This window comes from Podarcis gaigeae (assembly GCF_964106915.1).
Source record: "Podarcis gaigeae genome assembly, chromosome: 4".
Taxonomy (NCBI): Eukaryota; Metazoa; Chordata; class Lepidosauria; order Squamata; family Lacertidae; genus Podarcis; species Podarcis gaigeae.
Genome location: NC_139677.1, coordinates 49,387,898 through 49,413,593, shown reverse-complemented (window position 1 = coordinate 49,413,593; position 25,696 = coordinate 49,387,898). Strand labels below are relative to the sequence as shown.

The 25,696-nt window shown below is 48.3% G+C and overlaps 1 protein-coding gene across 12 annotated transcripts in view; it reads left to right on the top strand.

Moving 5' to 3' along the window:
• The window catches only part of BCOR (BCL6 corepressor), an 88,841-nt gene that overhangs the window by 5,919 nt on the left and 57,226 nt on the right, over positions 1 to 25,696 (top strand). The gene's annotated exons all lie outside the window — the stretch shown is intronic.

Genomic DNA, 25,696 nt, shown 5'->3' with positions numbered 1-25,696 from the left:
GAGTGGGTGGTGTGGGTGCTTTGTTTTTTGAGTGCCCAGTAGGGACTGACTTTGTTCCATACGACGGGGCTGGGCGAGCCTCACCTGTGTTTGGTCAATATATAAGCGGAGAGAACCGGGGCAAAACTTACCTGCGGCTGCCTTGAGACACATTAGACTTGACAGAAGCAAACGGGGGCTCTGGCTCTCTGTGCGCGCTTCTGTTTGGGGTCTCCTTTCTGTGAGAAGGGCTGGTGGGTGGGAGGGGAAGAGCAAACCCCTTCTCTGCGGAATATAAGCGCGCCTGCCTTCGGAGCTCCCCTTCCCGCCTTCCCACAGACATCAGCTGCCCCCGAATGAGGTTCTCTGGCCCTTTATCACCCCTGGAGGAAAGCTGCTTTGCGTTGGATTTGCCCGCGACGCGGCTCAGTTCTTTCCCTCTTTGTCTGGAGCCCTAGCTCGCAGCGCTCCAGCCCTCGCTGGAAAGCTTCCCGACGAGAAGTCCGCGCAGAGCCAAGCAGGCAGCTCGACAGTTCTTTGCACGTCACATCTAAATACATCGGTAATTAGATGGAAGCACCGCCGGAAATGATAGATTGGCTGCATAGCTAATAGGGACGAGGACAAATAAAGCCTACAGCGTCTCTTCCCCCCCTCCTCCCCTCTCCCCTCTTCTCGCTTGCTCCCTCCCTCCCTCGGATAAGTGGGCCCCTGGAAATCAAGCCCACGATCTGGAGCGAGAACTGAAATTACACGTCGTCCGTTTTAGGGCTGTAATCAACCACGCAGATGAGAGTCTCGGTTGCTCCCCTGCTGCCTGCAAGCAGTTCTTCTTGAACGTGTTTGCTGCATGATTGTGGGAGGAGGGAACTCGGAGTCTTTTTAAACCCCTCTGGGTGTCTGCTAGCTAAATATATACACCTAGGAGAGCGAGCGAGCGAGCGAGCGAGGGATGGGAAAGAGCGGGTGTGTGTGTGTGGGGGGGGGTGAGAATCCGCTCATCTAATCAAGCCTCAGTCAGTCCCTGCGGCTGCATTTCCCACACCCTTGCGCTTAAGCCGGTTAAGCTCCCTTTGCGACGTTAATGGGCCTCGCTGCACAGACGTAATTTAAGCGCCTCCTGGATCGCAGGCACAGGAAGCTTTTCCAGGGAGTCGTAAACGGCGGAGCAGCTAGCGCCTGGATTCTAAAGATAGTAGATGGAAGCAAACCCCGTCCATTTCAGGGCCTCGGGTTGTGCCTGTGGAAGTTTTCTCTCCTGGAAATCTGATGGCTTCCTCACTTCTCTTTCTGTTTAGGATCTAAGGGCTAACCTGCTGTGGGCAGTCCAACGTGGCGCTGCTTCGAAGTACTTGCTTTGGGAGCATCTCGCTCCCCCTTTCCCAGCCTAGCCTTTCCCCTCTAATGGGATTTCCCGCCGCCCCCCTTTATTTCAGTGTTTTCCACAGCGCTTCGCATGCCCTTGGCTCTAAATAACTGTAGCAGCTGCAGAAATACTGAAGGAGCAGCGAGCAATCTCTGGCTTTACTGTAGGTGTTTAGGAACTCAGGGCATGGGGCTTAGAGCCCCGCTACATCTCTCTCCTCCCCCCACCTTCATCCGGCCAGTTTGCACTTCTAATTTAAAAGACCCTGTTGCAATCGCCACAGGCTTTCTACAGCGTTCTGTAAACAGGAGGGTTGAAAAGGGAGCTCCCCACAGACACTATGATGCAGGGCGTATTTTTTTTGATGGCGTGCCTAACTTCAGGAAGAAGAGAGCAAGGCCCATTTTCAAGGCCAGCCAACGCCTGTTTTCTGTTGTGGCCAGTCAAAAGACCCCCGGCTTCAAAACACATTTGGTTTAGCGGCTGGAGTGTCCGGTGTAAATTTGGAAAATTCATTTCTCCAGTTTAGTCTTGACGGGGCACCCTCCGCCTCTGTATACGGTTATCTGCGTGATTAGGAGAAGGTGATATCAGCATACAGTAGTACCTCGGCTTACATACGCTTCAGGTTACAGACTCCGCTAACCCAGAAATATTACCTCGGGTTAAGAACTTTACTTCAGGATGAGAACAGAAATCATGCAGCGGCGGCGCAGCGGCAGCAGGAGGCCCCATTAGCTAAAGTGGTGCTTCAGGTTAAGAACAGTTTCAGGTTAAGAACAGACCTCCAGAACGAATTAAGTTTTTAACCTGAGGTACCACTGTAGTAGTTTAGCTATTCGCTCCTTGGAGGGAGGGTGAGAAACCCAAAAGACCTTATATCGCAAGACCTCATTCCTAAAGTGTCCTGTGCATTTTATCAGACGCAACTTGTGCAGCCATTTTGAACCCTCAAGAGTGCTTTAAGCACATCCTCAGTATTCCTTAATAACACCTCTGTAATGTAGGCTAGTGTTGTTTTTGGCTTGCCCAAGGTCATCTAGGCTGCCTACACAACATACCTTTAAGGCACGCACCTCCAAGAACCCTGGGAACTGTGGTTTGTTAAAACTGCTGAGAATTGTAGCTCTGAGAGGGTAAACTACAGTTCCCAGGATACTTGGGAGTGGGTGCTTCATATGTGCTTTTAAGGCATGATATGCGTAGTAGTGACTTCCTACTAGGTGAGCTGAGATTTGAGCAGGAGATTTCCAACCTGACACTCCTTTATACACAACACCACCTGTCCACCGGAAGATACCTCTCTGATAAAGGCTTTAATGGTCAGCTGGGACAAAGGCATTTAGTTATAGCTGAGTTGGGGACTAGGCTGGAGACAACCCTCCTTCTTAAAATAAGCCCTCTGGGGTTTTTTTTAATGGTCTGGCTTTTGCTGTGGGTTGGAAGGTGTTAACCGAATGTAGAAATGAACTGAAGCATTTTAGAAGCCCCCTTGGAATCAGGCCTCTATCTATCTATCTATCTATCTATCTATCTATCTATCTATCTATCTATCTATCTATCTATCTATCTATCTATATCCTGTAGAGCAGGCTTGCTTGTCCCGGCTTCTGTTCAGCGGCTGCTTGCTTGGTTTACATACCAGGCGTCGCGGCGCAACGCACCATCTCGCGTTTAGCCCTCCATTTCCAGGGAGGCCTCACAAACAGCCATGCAACACGATCGGCACCGCAGCCTCCGGTGCTTTCGCCTGCTGGGCTTGCTTGTTAAAAATAAATGCTAGTGGTAGGGAGGGTGGGAGAGAAGGTGGGGAGGAGGGGAGGCGGTGGGTGGGTGCGTATGTTCCTCCTCTTCCTTCCTCTCCGCGCAATGTTGCACTAGCCAGTTAAATAGATCAAGCAGATTCTTTCCAGAGAGCCAGACTAACGTCGTTCTCTCTCTCTCTCTCTCTCGTGTGTGTGTGTGTGTGTACTACATCCGAAGGAGGTGGGGTGGGAGGGAAGAAGAACGCTAGAGCCCTCCCTGACTCGAGTGTGGAGCGGAGGCCTCGTTTGCAGACAGGGGGAGTTCCCATTTCGGCGAGCAGCGCTGGCTGCGTTTAATCCTTGTGTGTCCTTTCCCCCAAGCCGGGCTGATAAACGAGAATTACGCTGAAGCGACCTCCCTTTTCCTCGGCCCTGTTCAACTGTCGGGCCCTGAATCGCAAGCAAGCGAGCGAGCAAGCAGCCGGGGCGTGCTTTCCGTGCGAAAGTTAACGAATGTTTCACAAGGGCTCCTCTGGCGTGCGCGGTGACTCTTCCTTAATGGATGAGCTGACTTTCGGGCAGAAAGCAAGGAGGCCACCAAGTCGAAAGGAGCGAGCAGCACCCCCCCCATCCACACCGCGTAGAAAATCATCTTGTCCTTTTGAAGCGTCTTCGTTTTCCTTATTTGCTAGGGAACCAAAGTACTTTGCAGCTTAGGCAACACACACGGCTAAACTAAAATTCCTGATCACTTGAGAAACCTATGCACGCGGTTCTTGCCTCGTCGTTACCTGTCAAAGATTAGAAAGCCAGGGCAGAAAAGCGGTGATAGCTGCGGCAGCAGCTCATTTCCTGGCCCTTCCGCTTGCATTTAAATTATGCACACACACCTGGCCCATTTCATCCGCTGCAGTGCTGTGAGGAGGGCAGGTAGGAGGAAGCCCGCGTGGAAGACGATCCTTTGGCTGCATGAAATATAATTTCGTGATCTGCAAGACACTTTCCAGTATAATCTCATTATGCACCACAGGCTCCCGGTGTTATTTTGTAGGAGGCGGACAATGATCAATTTACATTGACCTGGGGCTGGGCAAGCTTTTAGATGGTAATTGCCATATTGATTTGCATGAGAGGGAGAGAAGGGGGTGGGGAAGGGGAAGACTGGCTAAAATTAAACACCGGAAGCTAAATTAAACTAAATTTAATGTGTAGGCACAAACGTAAAAGACCTGCTAAACTCCCGGGTTCTTAGCTAGGCGTCTATTTTTAGAACTGTGGAACTTGGAGGAGGCTTGGGTCGCTTTGAACGTTATCCGGCTCTGCTCCAGAGAGCGAGAGTGGGAATCCTGAGCGATCCCACCGTGGAAACCCGCGCGAGTCCCTTGGAAGAGTTCCGACCCTTGATGGAATTTCGGCCGTGTCCTCTCATACGTTATTAAGTAAAAAAGAATATATTGGATCGCGAGTGAGCCTTGTCTTCCAGAAGGCAAGGACAAGGTTTTAATTTGATCATAAGGCAATTAGAGGAGAAAAATACAGAATCCGGCAGCAGTCGCTTCCCTGGAAACTGGCTGTGCGGAGAGTTGAGTGTAGTCAGCGAACCGTTAGGAAAGGGGGTGGGTGACTGTTCCGCTCTGCGGCACATCTCCTTAGAGGAAAGCATTCCGTGCACTTTGTATCGCCTTAATTTAGTAGCAGCAGGAGAGCTGGGCGGGGGAGGGGAGGCACCCCACTTCCTCCGAAAGTGCGCTGCAGCCGCTCTCTGGAACACGCGTGCAAAAGAAGCCACGAAACAGCGTTGAACATTTATATTGGGGACACTTCTCTTCGCAAATGTTCTCTGTGCAGTTGGATCCTATGCAAGCTTGTCCATTGGGGTGTGTGTGGGTTCATTCAAATAAGTATGGATAGGATTGCAGCTTTGACCTGCTTTACTCAGTGTCTAAAGCTACAGTCCCGTGCACGTTTTTCTGGGAGTAAGCTTTAATTAAGGCGATGAGACTAGCTTCTCAGTTACCTTGCAATTTAAGCACATTTAACTTGTGGGCATTAAGATTAGCCAAAAATTTGAGGTGGGTGTGTGGGAATTAAAAGGGGGTGGAAAGAGTGCCTGTGTCTGGACAAAAAAGACTTTGGCGATCCCATCCACCATTGCACCCTATATGTTTTGACTATATGCGATTTTAGCTTTAGGCGGGATCCTTGAGCGTAATGCCTGACTACCGTAAACTGAGACAAACAAACAAAAACAAAAAACCTGGCCACTCCTCTAACACCTAAATCCGAAACAAATTAGTTGGAAGGAAGTCCTGCTAAAATAACTGGGGCTTCCATCCAAGTCTTTAGGGCTGATGTCTTAAACCTCAGTGCTTTCATTTGTGTGCTGTTGTTGTTTAACTTGAAAGCATTCTGCTATTAGTCAGTCCGGGGGCTACGGCAGCAGGGAAAGATCCTGTTTTACTCAGAAGCTAGGCCCACTTTGCTCAGTTAAACCTTCTCCTTAAAGAAGTGCGCAAAGGACTGCAACTTCAGATTCCTAAAAATGCACAAACTGGGATACTTGTCAGACTTCAGGAACAGAATACTCTGCTGCTATTTCTTTTGTTCAAGAAGGGAGAGCATGCCGACTTAATGTTTCTATTGAAGGGTACAGCTCTAGCGATCAGGAATAAAATCAGTTTCCCACATCTGAACAAAATTGCACTTGTGGCTGCCCGTAGGATGGGAGGCACTTGAAAAGTGAAGGAAAGTGAATTGGTAGAGTTCAGGCTATATTTACTTTGTGCTTGTTTTGGTGGTGGGGGGGGGGGGAGAAGTAAGCGGATGTTGTCTATTTTTGCACTGCAAGGTTGTGCTTTCCATCAAGGAAGTGAATTGTAGGCTTAGATGAAGACAATCTTGCTTAGGCTTTTCAGAAGACTTCAGTGGTGTTATTAAATGCAGGAGGGGGTGCAGGCTTAGAGAAGCAAACTTGCTTGCTTGGAAGTAGGTCATATCCGCCATCCTATGCACACTTCCTTGGAAGTAGTTTCCATTAAAATCCTTGGGGCTTTCTTCAGAGTAAATATTTAGGATGGATTGAAACTACCCAAGCATTAAACAAACAAACAAACAAACAAACAAACAAAAACAGGGTAGCTTATAATAATTCCCTGCATAAATTCAACCAGGGACATCTAAGCCACATTAAACCCACATTCATAGAAAGTGAGATTTGGAGCCCAGATTATTGACAGGGATTGACAGATTCCTGGGGGCTTGTGATGGCCCTATTTGATGGGGCACCATATTTGGGGCTGTGCTGGTTTCAATTCTGATGTCTGTATATATAGATCTGAGCATGCACAGCCTATAATAAGACCTTAAGAAGTGCAGTGCTGGACCAGACTGGGGGTGGGGGGAGATGCGTTTAGTCCGGCATTCTCTTTCAACAGTAGCCAGACTGATGCCTCTGGGAAATCTACAAGCAGGGCAGGAAGGCAACACAGCTGTCCCCAGACTCTGGTATTTATGTAATAATAATAATTTTTTAATATATGTGGCCTGCTCGTCATTGACAAACAAACCCAGTGTGAGATACAATTAATAATATATAAAAATTGCAGTATTCCATAAGACAAAAAGGGGAGCAGATAATAAATCAACACAACCAGCAGCTCTGCACAAATGATAGCATAGAAGGAGTCTTACTGGCACTAATACCCACAAATGCCTGGGTGAAAAAGTAGGTCTCCAGCTGGCAGCAGAAAATATTCTGGTACATTGGCCTTTGAAAATGGGGGTTCCATTTAGCTATCATGTGATGGAGCTGTGATATCATCTTTATGCATTTATTTAACACATTAAAAGCCATCCTATTTAGTGGCATTACCACATCCTGTGACAGTGAGTTCCATAAATTTACTTTTGTACAGTATTTACTTTTGTCAGGTCTGAATTGACTTCTGATTCATTTCATTGGGCAATCTTAAATTCTAGTATTTTGAGAGTGGATAAACTTTTTTTTAAAAAAACATACACCCTCTTCAAACTATTCACAACTTTAAAAGTCTTTATCCTGGTAAGGAATTTGTCCCCCTTCTGTGTACCTTTTCCAATTCTATAGTTTCCTTATTTAGAGGGGGCAATAGAATTGCATGCAGTGCTCCAAAGGTGGCCACACCACAAATATCCATAAAGGCTGAAAGGCTTATACTTCTAGCCCTGTTTGTTCGGCATGCGTGCATGTAAACAGTGATGTAGAGGCTGGTGTGTCACCTCAGCCTATTCACAGCCCTAAACAAACTTGAAGGCAAAAGTCTGAAGCAGGGAGCCTCACCTATCTACTCATGGAGGCTTTATGTACAGCTCAGAACCCTGCCGTTTCTACGTCATGCTGGGAGCCTTCTTGCATGGAGGAGGGTTCCCTGCTTTAGACGTTTCCCCTCAAGTCCATGGAGGGCTGCAAAAAGGATAAAGGTGATGTACTGGAGAGGGCAAAGACCTGCAAGCCTGTCTCTGTTCCTTCTTGTATGATTGTCCAGATATGACTGCAGTGAATACCTAGAGTGGCAAGTTGACTTTGCCTCTTTCAATACAGTGGTACCTCGGGTTACAGACGCTTCAGGGTACAGACTCCCCTAACCCAGAAATAGTACTGGTACTATGGCTTAAGAACTTTGCTTCAGGATGAGAACAGAAATTGCACCGCTGCGGCACAGAGGGAGGTCCCTATAGCTAAAGTGGTACCTCAGGTTAAGAACAGTTTCAGGTTAAGAACAAACCTCCAGAACAAATGAAGTTCTTAAGTACCACTGTGCTTCTGCACACTGACTGAGTTAGGTCCGTCTGTCCCCCCCACATTGATTTGTCTGCCATGATCCGTGGATCTTTCCTGGTTGGTCACTGCTAGGTCAGCTCCCATCATACGAAGTTAGGATTTTGTGCCCCAGTGTGCATCACTTTGCACTTAGATAGACTCTTGTTGGCCATCTTGTCGGCTAATTGCCCATCTTGGAGTTCTTCATTGTTTACTTGGGATTTTACCAATCTGAAGGATTTGGATGTTATCCATAAACCTGGCTACCTCGTTACTTGTCCTGGATTTCAGATTGTCTGTGGGGGTGGGGGACAGGTCACAAGTCTGATCCTATCCCACTGCTTATTTCTCTTAATTGTAGGAAATTGTTCCTTTATTTGTACCCTCTGCTACTTATACTTTAATCAGTTACCAATCCTTAAGAAGACTTGTCTGGATGGTGGTAATAATAATAATAATAATAATAATAATAATAATAATACCACCCTACCATCTGGCTGGGTTTCCCCAGCCACTCTGGGCGGTTTACAACATATCTAAAAACATAATAAAAACATCCTTTAAAACTTCCCTAAACAGGGCTGCCTTCAGATGTATTCTAAAAGTCAGATAGTTGTTTGTTTCACTGACATCTGAAGGGAAGGTGTTCCATAGGGAGGGAACCACTACTGAGGGCCCCATTACTGAGAAGGCCCTCTGCCTGGTTCCCTGTAATTTCGCTACTTGCAGTGAGGGAACCAGCAGAAGACCCTCAGAGGAGGACTTCAGTATCTGGGCTGAGTGATGGGGGCAGAGATGCTCCTTCAGGTATACCGGGCCAAGGCCGTTTAGGGCTTTAAAGAAAAAAAAATTCCTTCCAGTAGCACCTTAAAGACCAACTAAGTCAGTTCTTGGTATGAGCTTTCGTGTGCATGCACACTTCTTCAGATACCTGTATCTGAAGTGTATCTGAAGAAGTGTGCATGCACACGAAAGCTCATACCAAAAACTGACTTAGTTGGTCTTTAAGGTGCTACTGGAAGGATTTATTTTTTGTTTTGTTTTGACTATGGCAGACCAACACGGCTACCTATCTGTAACTAGGGCTTTAAAGGTCTGCACCAACACTTTGAATTGTGCTCAGAAACGTACTGGGAGCCAGTAAAGATCCTTTAGGACCGGTGTTATATGGTCCTGGTGTCCATTCCCAGTCACCAGTCTAGCTGCCACATTCTGGATTAGTTGTAGTTTCTCGGTGACCATGTAGAGTGCATTGCAATAATCCAAGCAGGAGATAACTAGAGCATGCACCACTCTAGTGAGACAGTCTGCAGGCAGGTAGGGTCTCAGCCTGCGTACCAGATGGAGCTGATAAACAGCTGCCCTGGACACAGAATTGACCTGTGCCTCCATGGACAGCTGTGAGTCCAAAATGACTCCCAGGCTGCACACCTGTTCTTTCAGAGGCACAGTTACCCTGTTCAGGACCAGGGAGTCCCCCACACCCACCTGCCCCCTGTGCCCCATAACTTCTGTCTTGTCAGGATTCAGCATCAATCTGTTAGCTGCCATCCACCCGCCAACCGCCTCAGCAACTCACACAAGACCTTCACTGCCCTCACTGGTTCTGATTTGAAGGAGAGGTAGAGCTGGGTATCATCTGCATACTGGTGGACACCCAGCCCAAAGCCTTATAAAGCCGTATATTATTTTAATAAATGTTAGTTGTTATATGCACTTAGAATTTTGCTTCTCAATTGCTGTGCTGGCTTCTTTTACCCAGCACATTGGTTTTGCCATAACTTGTGTGTTTTTAATTCTCACCACCTAATTAGGACAAGACTTTCATTTTGGAATAGGGGAACCTTCTTACCTTTTTATACCTTTGTTTACACTGCTCTTTAACCATGCTGGCATCTTCCATAACGTGAACTTTAACCTGTAGATCAGGATTCAGTTATCAGGGTGTGCACTGTGGCAACAGAGCTTAATGCATGTACTTCTAGGTACACTGAGTTCAAAGCAATCAATCAATGAATCAAGTGATTCTGGATTTACTGTGGCTTGGGCAACATGGTAATGGCTGCAATACGATGAATACTATACTTACTTTGGAGTAAGTGCCAGTGAACTCATTGAGACTCACTTATGAATACACATGCAGTTTCAGGTTACCCATTTGCACATTATAATTGGCATAGGCAAATTCTTATCAGGAGGATGACTGGCTTCCTTGAAGGAAACCCCAAACCCAAAATAAGATGTGTGGTTGCAATCCATGAGCTATGTTTGCTCAGTAGTTCTATGCCACCTCTGCAAGGCCTTTCCTGACATAGTGATAGATTGGAGAGTGTGCATAATTTTGAGTGCGTACAGCATTTTCAAAAGGAGCAAGTTGCTGGGGGAGGCCAAAAGAAAGCAATTAAACAAATTCCGGGTTTGCTAAATAAGTGCAACATTAAAGAGAAGGGGAGCACTTGGGGGGAAAAATATACAGTATGGGGGTGGTGAAAAAGGCGTATTTGGCAATAATCATATTCACTTTCTGAAGAGTAAGTATTTTGCTTACTTTCTAGTAGACATGCATAAGGACTCTACTCTGGTTTAACAAAAAAATAAGCAAAGGGTTTGGTGGTGCTTTCAGGCTGATATGTTTGTTGTGGTATCCGCTATCTTGGGTAGGCCAGGGGAGAGTTCTTTTGTCCCCTGTGCTCTGAACAAGCTGAGATGTTACTTGAACCATGGGTTGTTAGTTTCAGGAACCCTTTACAAGCAGAAGCCAAGCAGAGTTGTAAAAAAGAGAGAGAGGAGTGGCTGAAACGCCCCCTCCCCCCAGTTAAGGAACCTCAGAGCAGGAAGTGACTGGTACGCCTTCCTCCCCACTGAGTCTCGGTTCCTGTCATCTCCCTTTCCTCCTGCCTGCTTCTTGGCCGGGCGGGTTGTGTAAACCACACTCGCAGTTGGTCTTGCACAAGAAGCTGCAGTTCCCCATCAAGAATCCTTCCTGATCATTGATTGGAGAGGAGGAGGAGATGGGGTGGCCCGGGTGGACAGTGGCCTTCCTGAGAGCATTGTTTCTCGCCACAAGGTTGCTGTTTGGGCGCGTCCCACCTGACCCACGCCTGGGCTCCCATTCTAGACAGAGCTTAAACTATTACGCCGATCACCGGATCCGTGAAACCAAGTGGTTCGGCTAATCTGGTCTCGGGTCGAAACGAAGCGAACCGTAAATATGTTTCCAGTGGCTTCGTATACCTGACCAAAGAGCCCGATCCTACAAACAGTTGAGCGCGCCTAAATCCTGCAGGGGGTCCTCGGGCTGTGATGCAGCTCTCCTAATAATGGCCAGGAAGCCGGTACCATCGGCTGAGCATCCTTGCTTACTGCTGAGTAACGACGATCTGGGTGCGGAAGCAAACATCCAAAGGTCCGCTCTCAGGCACATTTCCTTGGAGGTAAGCCCCACTAAGTTCAGTGGGACTTCTTCCCAAGGAAGTCTACCCAAAAGGGCTGCAGCCTTACGCGCCGGAGATTCCTTGTACGTGTAATCAAGAGCATAAAGAATACGGGTGGGAGGAGGAGACGGCTTGCGAGCTTGGAACAACGGCTTCGCCCCGGTGGATGCGACGCGAGGCTGCCCTGCGTGGATATTTCGAGGCTGTTTTGCTTTTGGCAAGAACGGAGAGTCCCCGACCTGATTTCCCCGCCCTCCCGCCTCATCTCCTTTTCAATCAGGAATATTGGATCTCGTCTCTATATACAAATTGCTGGTATGAAAGGGAAGGCGGATGGGGGCGTGGGGGGAGCCCAGCCCGTGTAGATGGAGGCAGGCATAAACTTGTGAGATCAGGTTTCCTGCTGAGTTCCCGAAGGAGAAGTCAGCATTTGATTGAAGCTACACTTGGTTCTTGGTTCCCAGGGGGACAACAGCCCTGAAATACGAGAGCGCTCTCGCTCCCTCCTCTCCCTCCCCCGCCCCCTCCCGTCTTCCTCTCTAAAAGCCTTTGTGCTGAAAGAGCCTCGGTAGGCACGAAGCGCTGCTCTCTCGCAAGAATGTGTTGCAGCCTTTGCTGACATTATTTTGTTAGCAATGGTTTTCTCTTTCTCCCTCCTCTCTCCACCCGCCCCCCCCCCACTTTGTACAGCGGCAAGCAAATAAATTGCCAGCTCGGCTGAGGCACCGGTTGTAACTGACCACAGCAGGGCTACAAAGATGCGGATGCTTGGAATCGCTCGCCCGGGAGAATTTGGCTCGGAAGTTGGGTGCTGCGGAGGCAGCGGCTCGTCTGTCGGAGACAAGGAGCTGCGCTAGCGAAACCTTTTAACCTTTACAGATAGGTAGCCGTGTTGGTCTGCCATAGTCAAAACAAAAAAATTCCTTCCAGTAGCACCTTAAAGACCAACTAAGTCAGTTCTTGGTATGAGCTTTCGTGTGCATGCACACTTCTTCTGACTTAGTTGGTCTTTAAGGTGCTACTGGAAGGAATTTTTTTGTTTTGACTTTTAACCTTTAGTAGCTAGGGCTGGAGTCTGCGCCTCCCGCTGTCTCGAACACAGGCAGAGCCCCAGATCCAAAGACCCGCGCAGGCCGATCCTATGCCTTCTCCCTCGGAAGTAAGTTCCCTCGAGCTTACTGGTTTGCCTTGGTTGGGGCGAGATGTCGCCTGGGGTTTCGGCTTGCAGTGGAGCAAGTTCCCTGCTTTTCTGTGGCGGCGAAGGCACAAACAATCCTTTGCCGCGGCGGCAGCCCAATCCAATACGTGGTTACTCGGAAGTAAGTTAAATGGGACTTATTTCCATAGAAGTCTTGCGGTCTACGTTTGCGACCCCACGCGCAGTTAACGTGGGGAAAAGGCCCATTTAAGGACTCCCGTGCGTTTTGCTTCCGGCGGGTAATCTTGCGTGGGGTTAGGCTGTTACAGTTTCTAAGGTGAAGCAAGACGCTTAGGCTGCCATCTCCGACACACTTTAGGAGTAAGCCCCAATGGTTTAATAAAATTTAGGAGTTGGCAAGTAAGGAAATGCACCGCCAATTTCCTCCCTTCCCAACCGCTTTAGTTTCCCTGCGCCTCTTTCGTATCCTAGGTTTTCAACTGTATTTTCGAGAGATTTTTTAAAAATTATTTTTATAAAAAACAGTAGTAATAAAAAGGGGGGGAATGGAAAACAAAAAGAAACGGTCTTCAGAGGTTGCTTATGACACAGGCCTGCTTGTCAGTTGCCAGGGGTCTACGGAGGTACAACCACGAGATTTACTCCCTTTGCAGAGTTAACTGCTTTTGCACACTGGAGCCAGCCAGCCTTCTTGACTTGAGCAGGGCCGGCTGCCATGTAAATGTGTTTAGGGTCAAGAGTTAATTTTCGCGGCTGTTGGTGCCTCCCAAAGCTGCACTCTTGGAGACCGCAGCTGAGACTCGGCCTGCACAGCTCCAGCCACCTGGTCTCCCCGTCATAATCGAGATGAATTGCGCTGAACCTAAAGGCCAGCTACTCGAGAGGAGGAAAGCCGCAGGCTGGACCAGGGTCTCTTTCCCAAGGAAAATGCTGTGTGTTTGTTCTGCGGTGAGGGTCGCCTGGGCTTTGAACAAGTAGTTGGTGGCAAATTGCCCGCTGGCCCAGAGAGACCAAAGCAGCTTCCTTCTCAGCTATTTGCCCAAAAGATCAGGACACCTAAGCAGCTGTTCCTCCGGCTCCTGAGGACTTTGGCATACAAGAGCTGTATTTTACGCAGCAGGGATTTTTTTATTTTTAAGGATAGGCAAATAGTTCAATTGCTCAATGAGTACATAGGGTGCCTAGGAGGACACGTGTGTATGAGAGAGAGGGGGGCACTCGCCGGCATCACCGTCGGGCAGGGACTACAGCTCCTATAATCCCTAGCCGCTGGATGCAATGACTAGGGGTTGATGGGAATTGTAGTCCAAGAAAATATGGCAGGCCTCACTGGGGCTGCTCCTGTCATGCGGCATAAGACCTTCCATTTCCGTTATTTTGCTCGGGGCTTGGCCAAAAACCATAACGGAGTATCAGCAGCAGCAGCAGCAGCAGCAAGGCTGTCCGGGAGCAATATCCAGTGGGTCTTGGTCGCTCTGGCAGGGGGAATATTATATGCACTTGCCTTGAGAGTAAACCTTAACTGAACACAGGGATTTAGGACCAAGTTAACATGGCTATTGTCCAGCGGTTAGTGGGTGTGGGACGTGGGAATAAGAGCTGAGCGAGCCCCCCTTTCATTTGAACTGGGACAAGCCAGAAGGTGGTACCTAGGCAAGGTCATGGGTAGCCATGAGCTGCTCCTACACTAATGTGGATGCCCTACTTCCTACCTTCATATGGGAGAGCTACATATTCCTTCATTGGGGGGTTGGACTAGATGACCCTCAGGGTCCCTTCCAACTCTACACTTCTATGGTTCTACCCCTTGCTTCGCCCCCACAATCACCGACCCAGTAACCCCTATCTCTTCTACTGGGTGGAAGTTTCCCAACATCAGAATAACCCACTGGGCGCCCTTTCTGGCAGCTCGTTCTTTCTCCAGACAGCCACGACTCGAGTATTTGGGCCTCAGCTGGTGCGGGGAACAGAAAACCGGCCTGCAAGTGCTCGCTTCAGGTAGCGGGCGCCGGGTGCGGCAGGCGCTGGAAAAAAAGGATTTCAAACCACCCCCTCCCTCCGCGTCCCTCTCGCTTGAGTGACACGGCGTCTCTTCGTGTCACTCAATGCAAATAATCGGGTCCACGTCACTGTCCGGGGCCTGTAGCGTCTGGGGAGCTGATGAGAAGCGCTGGGGGCGGGGGCGACGGGATGCGTCTCTTAAGGACCACGAGGGAAAGAAACTGTTAAAAGCAGCACGGCAAGAAAGCAACAGTCTCTGCTCTCTGCTCGGCGCCCCCCCCCCCCGACGCCCGCGCTTGCAAATGCAGCCAGCTGAGGAATTTCTCCTGCGGAACGAGAGGCATTAAAGCTTCTAAGAGCCACAATGAGCGAGACCCGGGCAAAGGCACGGGCGGGCGGGGGGCGCGCTAAGCTACTGCAGCTGGACTGGAGGCGAGCAGAAGAGGACTCCAGCTCTGACCTGGCCCTTCGGGGAGAGGGCGACTTGGGGAGGAAATGAGAGAGAGAGGGGGGGGGGGAGAGAGAGACGCCTCAAAAAAGAGCAAAAAGAGGACGGGGGTGGCGCGCGGGGAGGCGGAGGAAAGCTTACTTTTTAAAAGACCCCATTTATTGCCCAAGGAGAGTTCGCGAGAGTGAGGGACCGGCTGATACAAATAGTTCCCTGGCCTGGGGGGAGGCGGGGGGGTAGGGAGGGGAGAGGGGGGCTCCTTGTTTCGAGTAAACCAGCTGCAGGAGTGATGCTAGAGCAAGGAAGGGCAGACACAATGCTGCTGTTGTTGGTTTGATCTCTAACTGAGGATTGTTAGTCTGGATTTAACTATGTGGTGTGGGGAGGGAGAAAGGCGGAGGGGGGGGGCGAAGGCTGTTTACAGCTAGTGCAAATAATGTGACAGCTGTTGGAGCGCGAGCAGCCAGCGCCTCTTCGGCTTTTACACAAAGCTCTCTCTATGGCGAGGGAGAGACAACTAAAGGGGGCGGTGCGGCGACAGGGGACAACGGTTTCGCCCCGGGCCCTAGTAAAGAAAGTAGCGAGCATGCCCGAGGGAAAAACAAAACAAATATTAAACACAAGAAATCTACCCCAGCATCATCTTCCTCATCGATTTCCTGGGATGGGGTTTTGAGGCCCGCCCTCCCACTTTCTCCCCTCCCCCTTTGTGGCGCAGTCCCCAACCAAGCCTGTTTGGAAATTCAAGTCTTGCGGGGTGCAATGGCCCTTACTCCTTTGTAAGTGTGTCTGGTGGTTTTGCAGGAACCACAAAGCTGAGCTGAAAGAACAACACCTCCCAGTGCTACTGGGAGGAATTAGCTTTTTTTGGCCATTTAGAGGAGGGGAACGACGACCCTCACCTGCAACATTTATTTAGCACGCGTGTCCCCAACTGCATACTATTCCTCTGAAAGTAGGGAAAGGATGTATGCACCCCGGCGAGGATGTTAGAGTTCCTTGTAAGCAGCTTAGCTGAGGGTTGATTCACACATGCACACACATCTGCCTATCTCATTCCTCAGCTGAGATGTGTGAACCCGTGCCTTTGAAAAGCATCCATCGTGGAACCCCAAGGAAGTGCTGTGTGTCCTCTTCCTACATTGCAGGGGTTGGACTACACGAGCCTTGGGGTACCTTCCAATTCTAAAATTCTATGATTCGAATTGTGATGGCTGTCAACACTTGATACTGAGGTCATGCACTGGAGTTGAGAACATGCACCTGTGAATTCACTCTTTTGAAAAACAAACAACTGGCCTGCTCTTAGGCCAGACTAGATATTTGGTTCCCAAATCCCACCTGGACCATGGACCTCTTGTTGATGGTCTTTACAGACCATTTAATGATACTCTACCTTTTGTAGCCGTTGTATTGTGCCGTGCTAGAAGCTGTATGATGTTTAATTGCCTTTTAATTGCTTCTTTTATTTCTTATACTGTATTTTATTATATTACAACTCACATTCCATAGAACTCAGATTGTAATACAATAAATTACAACATAAGAAATAAAAGAAGCAATAAAAAATATCAGTAAAAATCATTATGAATATTTAATGTGGGCATGCTGCAGCTCACCTGAATGAAACCTGCAGACCACACTCTGGGAACCCCTGGGCTAGATAATCCTGCATGGAGTACACAGTGTCCTGGAACACCAACCTGAAGCCAGGGAGGAACACTGTTCTTCCTGGTGTGGATGGCAGAAGCACATAGGAAGCACATAGGAAGCTACATTCTACTGAATATGGCTATTGGGGAAATCTAGGTCTGCACTGGCTACAGAGATTTGCAGCTGCTCTTTTTCAGTCGGGGATCTCCCAGTCCTACCTGGACATACCTGGGTATGCAAAGCATACATCTCATCACTAAACTATGGCCCTTCCCCAACCACATCCTTGGGAGTTGCTAGGATCCAAGTACCTGGCAGGGCCCACTGCTGATGCCTGCCCCTTTCACCCCCCCCAGCCTTGCATTCAAAGCAGTGCCAGGGAGCATTATTATTATTATTATTATTTGATAATAATTCCTACCTAGCATTGTTACTGGCAGTTGTGGAAAATTAAGACAGAGGCTAGACACAGAGTTTCTCCTTGGTGCCTTGCTCACCACAGCCAGATAAATCCACATGGGCCTACTGACAGAAGAGGGGGCCTACCAAAGGACACATTCCACTTGCATCTAAGAAAAAAATCTGAAGATGTACAATCTTGCAGGTGTTTTCAGGACCACAGTTTCAGTTACTTTTGTACACACAATTTCCAGTCTACAAATGGCTTAGTTCAGGATTCTCTCCTTGAAGCCCATTGGGCTATTCTCCAGGATAATTGTCCTGAGGATACAGTTGATCCCTGTTTGTTTCACTACGTTTAAAAATGGCGCATAATCTTTCATATTTGTGGGAATGTTAAGGTAGGTAGGAGAGGATATATTGTTTGAATATTATCCCTCCTCACTCACGCTAGCAAGTAAACAGCAGAGCACATTCCCTTTGCAACTTATTGGAAGCAGGTTGATGATTCGTTATAATCCTTTATTTAAGCAATCCAGCCTGGCTTGTCCAGTTTGGATTGTTCCTGGTAAGTTTCCCCTTTATTTCCCTCTTAAAATAAGAATAACACAACACAGTCTTCTTTAAAAGTAAGAATAAAGTTTTACTCACATTCAGTTCACAGCAGTAATCTGAAGGCAGGTTTAATCTTGTGGCTACAGTGAAAAGAAGTCTGAGCTACATTTCAGACTTTCTGCTTTTGGGCTCCATCCTATGTGAAGGTTGAGCTGTGTGCTGGATAAGAGCCAGGACAGCGAGGGTCCAAGAGAGCAAGAGAGAGATGGTTGTGTGGCTTGTCCATTTATGTGGTCAGCTAGGGTCACACACAGGGGGAAGAAGCTCCAGAGAAGGTATGACAGGAAGTCCTCCCTGTCTGGAGTTACATTCCGCTGTGTGTCCATTCTAGGCAACAAGAAAATGTTGTACTTGACTGCTCTAGTAATAATGCATCCCACAATATTTTCTCTCTCTCCCCCCCCCCATCTGTTATATTTTTTACCCTGTCCTCCTTCCAATAGGAGCCCATAGTAAAGGAAGTGTCTGCTTTTTGCTCGGCGCCCCCCTCCATATTTTTTCTATATAAAAATACTCAAAACAGTTTAGGTTCACAACACAGCAGGCAAGGAATAACAGACTGCCAACCCTTGTCACCCAGTATATTTTTAACTGTCAGCAAAATGATGCCAACATGGGAGACATATGCAACTTTACAGGGAGGGAGTGTTCCATAATCTGGGAGCCACCACAGAGAAGGCCCCTGTCCTTCAAGGATACTGGAAAGTTGTTCAAGACAGTCTAAATAGTTCAGTAATAAGAAACTGCTTTTGTTAAACTTGTATGATTTATTACAAGTACTTGCCAAAGCACCTTCACTAACACCTGCCAACTTGTGCCTTAAGATCTCTGGGGGAGGCTCTGCTTGTCCTCCTGCCAGTGAGCATGCCATGTCTGGCACTTAGGCAGGATTCATTCTGTTGTGGAAATAGTTGTGCTCCACCTTCTAACGCACAAATTGTGACTATTGCAGTCTAGGTGTCTCAAACTGAATTCAGAGGGGGACATACTAGCAGGACTGGATGATCACTGATTTCTTGATATTTTTGCTGCAATACTCAAGCCATAGATTTTAGAGTAAGTTCATTTATACGTGCATGATAGATAACCATATTGGTTCATTAGGAAGAAATCCAGGTGTTAACATTCTGTGGATCTTAAGTTATATAGTGACTACCTTGGACACTCTATAATGGAAAGGCAGGATAGAAATGTTCTTAAAAATTCTAGAGGAAATGGTTTGAAGGCAGAACTGTAGGTAGTGACTTGTGTACTAATACCCCAATGCTTTCACATGTCTCCAAAGCATAGTCTGAGGACTGCCAATGCTCAGGAATTGTAGTAGCCAAACTCTCTGATCCAAAAGCCTCACTTTTCATTCCATGTGCACTCTCTGTATGCTAACTGTAGTCCCTAACCAGCTTGCAGGTGCAAAGAAAAATGACTCTCACCAGATTCTGGCTCCAGATGTCAATGCAACTAGGTTTCTGCCCTGGAGAGTCCTATCTGAATTTAAGCACTGAAGCGGTTTTTGTCCCACCCTGGGTCGGAACCAACCTATTCCAGTATCTCCTTCTGGAATAAGAGTTGGCATGCCTGGGACCTTCTCCTTTAGCAGCAGATACCAAGGCACAATTAACTATGTCAGGCACAATTAGCAATGTCAATGCAATTTATATATGCAGGCACTGAAAGGGAAATTCCTGGTTCAAACTAAACCCTTTTCATAATTCGGGACTAAAATCAAGTATAAACTGCACAATTTTAGGCAGATCTCACATTTGATCTTTCCAAATGGGTTTATTAAGGGGAAAATTAAATTGTGGGAGGCAAGTGGGAAGTACATTTTCACATTCTTTCAGGATTAAAGAGTATTTCACCTCGCGCAAGACCAGCTCCAGTAGGCAGTCACACCCCTTGCTAAATGAGTATGGCTTTGTTTGAAACCAGGACATAAAAAATACCAAGGAAAGCTCATCCAAGATGGGTGAGGTCTAGGACTGTGATCCTAAGCTTACAAGTGAAATCCACGAATTTACTGTGTTCTAATCACTCTGAAATAATCAAGCTGGTATTTAAAAAGTGATAGAGGAGTTCAAGATAGGCATACCTTTTGCACATAGCAGGAGAAAACTGCTTTTTCCTGAAGACTGAGTCAAAACTGCCTGGCTTTCCTAGGAGAAGAAAGATAAGGTTTGGAGTGCATGTATGTGTGAGTGAGAGAAATAGAAGATCAGGGCTACACACAGTCTGTTTTGTGTGTTCTGATTTGCATGGTAATTCAAAACAGATTAGTTTGTAATGTGAGGAAATTTCCATTGTATTTATTGAACAAATCTGTTAACTTTCCATTGTTTTTAAATATTGTACGATCAAGTTCCGAAATAAACTGAATCTATTCTGATAAAACTAGGCTGCTATTCTCACAATGTCTAAGTGTTAAAACGTGGAGCAAAACTACTTTTGCAGCAAAAGGAATCTATCTCATGATGCTTTGTTTGCAGGTTTTCTCCCTGCTTTTACATAAACAGTAATGTCAATGACTGAGGTACACCAATTTTGTTAGGGGCAAACAACATCCTGCTTTTGTGATCCTGCTCCTGATTATCTTGATTGAGAGTCAGGTTTAATAAGAAAATGAGTGCTGAATCAGGCCCATGTCCCATGTGGTGCAGCATCCTTTTCTCAGACTGATCCACCAGATATCTATGGGAAGCACGAAAGCAGGCCATACGTTTAATAGCAGAAACTGATATACTGAGGCATACTGACCTCAAAAATGGTGGTTAAAGGTAAAGGTAAAGGTACCCCTGCCCGTACGGGCCAGTCTTGACAGACTCTGGGGTTGTGCGCCCATCTCACTTAAGAGGCCAGGGGCCAGCGCTGTCCGCAGACACTTCCGGGTCATGTGGCCAGCGTGACATCGCTGCTCTGGCGAGCCAGAGCTGCACACGGAAACGCCGTTTACCTTCCCGCTGGTAAGCGGTCCCTATTTATCTACTTGCACCTGGGGGTGCTTTCGAACTGCTAGGTTGGCAGGCGCTGGGACCGAGCAGCGGGAGCGCACCCCGCCGCAGGGATTCGAACCGCCGACCTTTCGATCGGCAAGTCCTAGGCGCTGAGGCTTTAACCCACAGCGCCACCTGCGTCCCTGGTTACACAATGCTTATTTCAATGTGGCAACATTTGCATAACAGTAAACAGAACAAAACCCTGAGGGATAGCTCAGTCATATAGCATGAGAATCTTAATCTCAGGGTTGTGGGTTCAAGTTCCAGGTTGGGCAAAAGATTCCTGTCTTGCAAGGGGTTGGACTAGATGATCCCTGTGGTCCCTTCCAACTCTACAGTTCTATGAAATCTAGCAATGTGCAATTCTAACCTTGTCTACTCTGCAGTAAATCCTATTGAATTTAATGGGGCTTACTTACAGGTAAATGTAGTTAGGGACTGTAACCTGGACTATTGCTTTACTTGCATCACATTGACATGGTTCCTAGACTTTGCTTTGGCTCAGTGGGAGTGAAACCCGTTATCCAGAGTGGCTCTTTGATCACACATGCGCAAGAAACACTGCTTTGCCACAGCCTTCCTGTCCCCCTAGCAGAGTGAGGTAGCTTCACTCCTCTTCATAAACTTTTCAGATTAGGTGGGAATCATTCTGCTACAGAAATTTGATGCTTCCTTGCCAACCTAGCAGTTTGAAAGCAAGTCAAAGTGCAAGTAGATAAATAGGTACCACTCTGGCGGGAAGGTAAACGGCATTTCCGTGGGCTGCTCTGGTTCGCCAGAAGCGGTTTAGTCATGCTGGCCACATGACCCGGAAGCTGTACGCCGGCTCCCTCAGCCAATAAAGCGAGATGACTGCCGCAACCCCAGAGTCGTCCGCGATTGGACCTAACGGTCAAGGGTCCCTTTACCTTTACCATTGTAGGTAATGGAGCGAGCACTTCTTTGTCTATCAACTATATCAATATAGCAAATTAGTAGCTTATGCAGCTTTCCCACCTTGGAAAGTGCATCAGGGCCTTATTGCTAATGACCCAGAATGGCTAGAGACATGATGGCAAAGTGGGCTTTTAATGCTTTGGTGTAATATGTGAAGAATACACCCAATTTCTCCTTGCATGGAATACATGAACCGCCCCCCCCATATGTTTCCTGTGCATCTCACCCGTGCAATTTCCTGTTTCACACATTAATCTGGAAGTACAAAAGTGTGTCTGAATTCCCACACATCATAAAGTGAAGCTGAAGCAGTTTTCAATATGTTTTTTCCATCTCACTTGTGCCATTTGAGTGCATCTGGGAAAGACCTACAAGGGCACATGCACACAACATGAAATATAATTCTGAGTATTCTCTTGCACTACTGATACACTATGGCTGCAAAAACACTTAAAGTGTGACAAAGAGAGAAAAATAGCCATGTTTAATATGAACAGGCATTGTAGCTTGTTTAGGTCTTATATTTGAATTAAAGATGTGGGGAAAAGAAAAGAAAATCTTTAACATATTGTGTGAAAATGTCCTATTGTTTTCAAATTGATTGCGAGTATACAGGAAAGTACATTTACACTTGGCAGTTAAATCTTTCGATGCCTTTTGAGGAACCTGTGATCCCAGTACGATTCACGTTAAGGGAAGTTCAATTGATTTCAATGGGATCTGTTTAATAAACAGGTTTAGTACCGAGATTATTAGTCTCGCTAAAGTGAGGGGTCAGCCTGTCTGAAATGGGTCTCCCCCGGCCCGTCCTTAACAGCTTGGAAATCTGTCTTTTTGATTTCAACGGGAAGCCATTAGTGATACAGCTCTAACCCTGCTTGGAAGCGGATGAGCTCCATTCAGCACTGTGGGACTTGCTTCGGAATTAACATGCATGCAGCGGGGAGGCAGGTCATATAAAACCTGGGAATAAGGATTATTCTATTTTGTTTTGGAATGTGGCGCCGATCGTCTTCAATCCGAGCACTTCTGGTTTGTGAATAGAATTTCTGTTTTGGGCAATGCCGGCTTGTTTCAGGGCAACTGGCAACTGTACATCGAATTTCATTCCTCGTCACTCTCATGCGGCATATCTGTCACTCTCCAGTTTCTGTGCACGAGGCACTCTGGGTGGAAGATACCCCCAGCAGTCATTCATTAAGCGCCAGAGCAATAAATCGAGCTCTAACGTGACGTCTGCCATTTTCTGCAGGAATGTTGCTTGCGAAACTACTTTTGCCTTGGAGCAAAGGCGGAAAGATAAACACGGCTGCCTTGCCAAAACACTGGCAAATCTTTTCCTGCTTCCACAAATTTCTAAAAGTCACCCAGCATCTTTCTCTCTCCCCCCCCACCCCAGGATTAGACTGCTGTCTCTGAGCGGGGCGCGCGAGTGGTGGTGCTGTCGTTGGCTTTTTATTTTGGTCTTAAGGGGGGGGGGGAAGAGAGAGAGAGCTAATGCAAATGAGAGGAAAATAATTTTCTTTCAGCGATATGCAATGTATTAGTCACTTGTTATCGTGCTTGGAGGCAGACCTCATTTGCGCGTCTGCCAACTCGCTCACATCTGCTCAGAGCTGTTCCGGGCATTTTAACCTTGGCGGTGTCGTGTCGTAGTCCCACGGATCAAGAGCCAGTAATTAAGGCTCGAAGCAGCAGCAAAAATTCATAGCCGCCCATCTGCAGCGCAGTTGCTTCCGCGCTCAGCCCCCCTCGCCTCCCTCCCGTTTCGGAGCCGACGACTTCAAGATGGCAAGGCAGGCTGCGCCGGGGTCCTTAAGTCTTCCGAGGAAGGCCGAGGGGGCGCGCAGCTTCGCAGCCCGAGGAGGAATCCCAGCTGCGGCGTGAAACTTTGTCCGCGAGGCCCTGCTCGGTGCTCCCTCGGCCGGTTCTTGCCCTGCGCATTGCTGGGATATTAAAACCGGAGGATTCGTCTAGATCGCTGCTTGCTGCTTGAGGACACGTGCCACGCTTTTAGTAAAGGCGGAATAGATTCTGCTGAAGATGCCTCTGGGAGACTGGAGGGTTTGTCCTTAGGGTGCTAGGCGATGTACAGTTAGAATTGAGGAACGCTTCCTATCCCCACCAGCGGCCCTGTTTGGACTTGGGGAGTCCCTGGCTGAGTGGTAGAGCATCTGCCTTGCACGCAGAAAATCCCTGCTTCAATTCCTGGCGTCCCCAGGTAGGCCTTCCTGAAACCCTGGAGAGCTGCTGCCGGTCAGTGTAGACAATATGAGCAAGATAGGCCCATGGTCTGGTTCATGATAAGCCTTTGTTCCTATGAATGATGCCCAAGCCCTAGTCGTCCTCGCAAAAATTGTCTTTCGGCTCCATCCTATGGAAGCAGGTGTCGCTGTGTATTCTGCCTTCCTCTCGGTGAGCCTTGGGCCGCCTGCAATCCTGTGCTCATTTACTTTACGATGGAACCCACCCCGGGGGTGCAGGAATGCACTTTAGGGGGGCTAAAAAAAAGTTAAAGGAGCGGAAAGCACTTGGGATGGGACAGTTAGCTAGAAATGCTAATGTAGGGAAATCTGGATAGGAGAACATGATTCGTGGAAGAAACCCTCCTGCAATCGATAGGCAGGTTTAGGTACTGGGCCCAGATTTCACATTTAAGGCGGCAATCCTATGCGCGCTCACCTGTGAGTAAGCCCATTCAGCTCAACGAGGTTTACTTCTGAGTAGATATAAAAAGGGTCGCAGGGCAATTGTAAAGTCACCCTGGATCAAGCGGCTTGCAGATGGTTGCCACACAGCTCCTTTTCTGACATTTAAGTCTGCTGCGCTCATCTCTATTTTAAAAGGCACGTTTAATGTACATTTTCCAGAAAGCGCTGGCACCAAAACTCCTTACTGGTAGGATTTGTACAGACGAAGTGTGATGGTGCTGGTGGTTTGGATTTTCGCTTCTTCTTCGTAGGAAGAGATGGCTACGGGCGCAAGCCAACGGGAAGGTCTCCTGCGCAAGCCCGGCTGACAGAGCTGCGCAGGGAGCGGCGGCTGTTCTTTAGCAATTAATTTCAACTGGGGCTTGTGAGCGCTGGATTGCGCCTTAAGCTGCTTTGCTATGGCGTCATTTCATTGAAAGGAGAGCGAGGTTGCTCCTGAGTTAAGTTTGCGGGGGACGAGCTCGCCACCTCGGCGTGGGGACTTCGACTGAGCGAGCGCTTAGGCGACGAGGACTGCAACCCCCCGCCCTGTTAAAAGCTCTCCATTCGCGAGCGCTTAACTCGCGGACCAATCTGCTGGCGGGCGAAGAGGAGGAGGCGGCGGCGGCGGTGGTGGAGGCGAAGGGGCCGACGACGCAGGCAAAAGCAGGCAGACGGTCCTGCGGGGGGAGCGGGAGGATTTAAGGCTACTTAAGCTCGCCCGAGCGCTCGACAGCGAACCAACCAAGCTGCATCTCTAGCTGCCGGCGCGCCGGCCATTTGCTGAATAATGAGAAGCTGCTCCTTCCCCTCCCGAGGGACTCGCCTTCACACAGGCTCCTCTCGGAGGTGGCTGCTCGCTCCCCCCCCCCCCCGTGTGTGTGTGTGTCTGCCGGGAGGGAGAGCGGGGAGTGGGAGGCGCTGCGCTCCCAATCAATCAGACCCTCGATGCTGTTGCTCCGCAAATGAGGAAACCACAGGCACTGTCAGCCACAATTAAGCAAAATCAACTCGCCCGTGATCAATATCTGCTCGTTTCCCCGGTGAATACGGGGGCCGACGCCGACCTCCTTTGGGCTCTCGCAGCGCGGCCGCCGGGCCGAAAAGCCACAAAGGGCAGCGCCGACCCGAGCGGGGCAGGCAATGGGAGAGAGAAAGGGCGGGGAGCACATTCATCACGAAGGGGGTGGGGAGAAACTCGGCTGTGGGTGTGCGCCTCCCCCGTGCACGCGCGCTGCTGTAGACCGTGGGGCTTCAAAAGCAAGAGGGTGTGGACCAAGCGGGTTTACCATTTCATCCTGGTCTTCACAGCAACCGACCTTGGGTCTGGGCTGGTTTGTTTATGTGTACTAGTCACGCACATAGCTCGATACTTGTGCTGGTTTTCTTTCTTAAACTTTCCTATTAACAAACACGGTTTGTTTGTTTTTTTTAAAAAATAATTTCTTTCAGCCTACTCCCTCCCTAACCTGGATTCTTAGCA